The sequence below is a fragment of the Macrobrachium nipponense genome, chromosome 45 (genome assembly GCF_015104395.2).
Source record: "Macrobrachium nipponense isolate FS-2020 chromosome 45, ASM1510439v2, whole genome shotgun sequence".
In the NCBI taxonomy this organism is placed as follows: Eukaryota; Metazoa; Arthropoda; class Malacostraca; order Decapoda; family Palaemonidae; genus Macrobrachium; species Macrobrachium nipponense.
Genome location: NC_061105.1, coordinates 12699304 through 12703290, shown reverse-complemented (window position 1 = coordinate 12703290; position 3987 = coordinate 12699304). Strand labels below are relative to the sequence as shown.

The 3987-nt window shown below is 45.6% G+C and overlaps 1 pseudogene; it reads left to right on the top strand.

The window, feature by feature from the left end:
* The first annotated feature begins 233 nt into the window (after nt 1-233).
* Nucleotides 234-3987, top strand: part of LOC135214078 (uncharacterized) — a 16933-nt pseudogene continuing 13179 nt past the window's right edge.

Sequence of the window (3987 nt, the reverse complement as noted above, 5' to 3'; positions counted from 1 at the left end):
TATCAAGGTATTTCTGTTGTTGTGGGTTATTAAGGAAGAGGTGTAAATGACCGTTTATGACTAGTTGAGTTTGTATATTACTTGTTGTTGATTGTCAATGATTATTTAAGATGTTCTCTTGGAGAGTGGGGAGTATGTGTGGTTAGTTGAAGTCAAGCCCTGCAGGAGATTATTACCTCTCCACCAAAAGATCGTTGTGTGTCTGTATCCATTATATATATATAATTTTTTAAGTAAAGAAGAAAAAACCAAGTCTGTGTTTCTTTACTGCCACAAGCTATCTAGGCAGTATGGAGAGTAACTTCGACTTGAAACTGATCCCTGAGTATGATGGCAGAAACGCACAATCTGTTATGGAGTGGCTGGAGAAGTTGGAGCTGGTTTGCAAGCTTCGGAAAGTTGATGATGTGGCCAGTGTGATTCCTCTGCGGCTTACAGGTGGTGCCTTTGCAGTGTACTTACAGTTACCACCCACAGCAGATAGGAAGCGAAGGTTTGGTTGACAAGGTGAAAGAAGCATTGTTGGCTGCATTTGCTGTTGATCCCTATGTAGCCTATGAACAGTTTGTCAGTAGGAAGTTGCTCAGTGGAGAGGCACCGGATGTCTACTTAGCTGAGCTACGTCGACTCGGATCCCTGTTTGGAGGAATTTCTGAAAAAGCTCTTGCAAGTGCTTTTGTAGCTGGACTTCCAGAGAGAGTTCGTCAGCTGTTGAGAGCTGGGTCTCGCATGGAGGCCCTCGATCTGGAACAGATTTTGGCTTGGGCACGGGCGGTTCTGAAAGATGACCTTCCTTCTGTTTCAGTGGAAACATGTTTTGGCGCCACAGGAAGCTTGGGTTCTGTGCCAGTAGAAACAACAGTTCAGAAATGTCATGTATGCCTTGGACCAAATCACTTTGCCAGGGACTGTCTTGCTCGCAACCGAGTAAATGGTCGATTTCGGAGAAGGGTAAAGTGCTATCGGTGTGGTGGAATGGGGCACATTGCGTCAGCTTGTCCGGGAAACGAGCAAGGAGAGGAGGGATCAGCGCCAGCCTCCTCTCCCCAAACCCACTGAGTAAGGTGCTGCCAAGTACTGTTTTGAGTGTAGAGGGTCTTCAGTGTTGTGTGTTAGTAGACACTGGGTGTTCTCAAAGCATCGCTCATGTCTCATGCTGTAAGGCATGGAACAAGTGTGCAGTTAACATGATAACTGTGAGTGGGCAAGAATGGGTGTGTGTGAAGGAATGGGTGTCGTGCACTTACAGCTCAGTAATGGAGCTACTGCCAGCATTTCTGTATGTGTAACTACTCTAATGCCCCTCGGTTTTAAATTTCTTCTCGGCTTGGATGGTGTGAGGGCTCTAGGAGGAGTCACTGTCGATACCCAGGGTGGTGTACGTTTTGGAATGGAAGACACTCTTTTTTCTGCAGCTGCTGATGTGAAGGTGGGGGTGGATGAGTGTGATTTTAGTGCAATTTATGATCCTGCGATTAAATGTTGGACAGCTACATGGAAATGGTCTGAGGGCAAGGAGCCTGGCGTCCTGGAGAATGGAGTAAAGGCATATTCTGTACCTCAGGAGGCAAAGGACCTGTATGAATCAGAGCTACAAAGATGGGTGAATAATGGCTGGCTGCTTCCTTATGATGAGAATAAATAGGGACCAGCTAAGGGGCTTATTCCCCTCATGGCTGTTGTACAGCAAAATAAAAAGAAGGTGCGGCCTGTACTGGACTTCAGAGAACTGAATACGTACATTGATGCATTTACAGCAGACTCGGATGTGTGCTCAGACAAACTACGTGAGTGGCGCAGGCAAGGAGTGAATGTATCTGTAGTAGACTTGGCTAAAGCTTACCTCCAAATAAGAATCCATGAGTCTCTGTGGCCATACCAGACTGTATATTTCAAAGGCCAGAGGCATTGCCTGACTCGACTGGGGTTTGGCTTGAATATTGCTCCGATGGTAATGAAATCTGTTTTAAACTGTGTTCTCCTTCAGGACCCAATTGTAAGAAAAGGAACATCAGCTTATATTGATGACATCTTGGTGAATGAAGATATTGTTAAGGCCAGCCGTGTAGAGGAGCATCTTAGAAATTTTGGGCTAGTAAGTAAGCCACACCAAAGACTTGCTGAAGGGGCTCGAGCATTGGGCCTGAGAGTTTGGGGGGAGCAGGAGAGTCTTTTTTGGAAAAGGGACAATGACCTGGGCGATGCACCAAGACAATTGACTCGGCGAGCAGTGTTCTCATACTGTGGTAGACTGTTAGGCCATTACCCTGTTTGTGGATGGCTGCGAGTGGCGGTAGCATTCATCAAGAGAAGAGTCAATAAAGTCACTGAAGGATGGTACGACGTCATTAATGATGATTACATCAAAATGTGTTTGCAAGAACTTCTGGAGAAGGTTAAGAAGGATGACCCTGTGAGAGGACAGTGGAATGTCACCGGTGACAAATTCAAGATCTGGGTGGATGCTAGTTCTCTTGCGCTTGGTGTTGCAGTGGAAGTTAAATGGTTCCATTGTGGAAGATGCCAGCTGCTGCAGAAAGACGACTCTTGCCACATCAAATATGGCTGAGCTAGATGCAGTCATTAAAGGATTGAATCTTGCACTGGCTTGGAAGATACAAAAGGTGGAATTAATGACTGACTCATCTACTGTGCATAGATGGATTTCAGATGGACTTTTAGGAAAAAGCAGATTGAAGACTAAGGCCGCAAGTGAAATGCTCATCAGAAGAAGACTAGGAATAGTCTTGTCATTGATAGAAGAGTGTGACCTCCAGCTGTCTATTACACTTGTGTTTTCTGCCAATAATAAAGCTGACAGTTTTGACACGTGTACCTCAGCGCTGGCTGAGGGACCTTGGTTCATGTCACCAAGATGCAAAACTTGTGTGTGCTTCTGTTGTCCCTGCCATTAGTGATGGAATTAAGGAGATCCATCATGCTGCTGGTCACCCAGGTGTGAGAAGAACTCTCTATTTTGTGAAGAAAGTCCATCCAGGAGTTACCAGGCGGCAAGTACAGGCTGTTGTCAAATGCTGTGAGGCATGCCAGTCAATAGACCCGGCCCCAGTGACGTGGCAGAAGGGTAGTCTGGAAGTGGATAGAGTGTGGCAGAGAGTTGGCATGGATATTACTCACTATGATGGACGGCCGTATCTTACTCTCATTGATTGTGGACCATCTCGATTTGCCATCTGGCGTCGGCTCCATTTTCAGACCAGTGAGAGCATCATCGGGCAACTTGAGACAGTGTTCTATGAACGAGGAGCGCGGAGGAACTGTTCAACTGACAATGACCCTGCTTTTCGCAGCAAACTATTTGCTGACTTTGCAAAAAGTGGTGCGTGCATCTTAATTTTAGATGTGCTTATGTTCCATCAGGAAATGGTATAGCTGAGAGATGCCATCGAACTGTTAAAGTCATTGCTGCAAGGAAAGGCTGCAGCATTGCAGAGGCTGTATATCTGTATAATTTGATACCTCGTGATGACTGCGACTCAACGACTGCCCCTGTCAGTATGCTGTATTCTTACCCTGTGAGGGTCCGAGGAGTGGATCCATGCTCAATGAACAAAGTGGCAGTGAGTGGCCCCTACAAAGTAGGTGATGAGGTGTGGGTAAAACCATCCAACACGCGATGCAATATGCAATTTGAAAGAGGCAAGGTTACGAGAGTTTTGTCAGAACAAGCTGTTGAAGTCAATGGAGTTCCACGCCATGTTAGAGATCTTCGTTCGTGTTCTTCACAAGGATTGATATTGAGTGAGGAAACTACTGATGCTGAGGATGAGGAGCTTCTTATACAGCTTCCTGTTCATGAAGATAAGGGGGAAGAGGAAGATTCAGGCACTGTTGCTGAGTGCAACGCGATTCCAAGACATTCAACAAGAGTTAGAAGAGCTAGAGTTTGTAATATATGTGAATGTTATTCAGGGGGGAGTGTATAATTATTGTTTGAAACTGTTAATTACTGTTTGGGTTTAATTG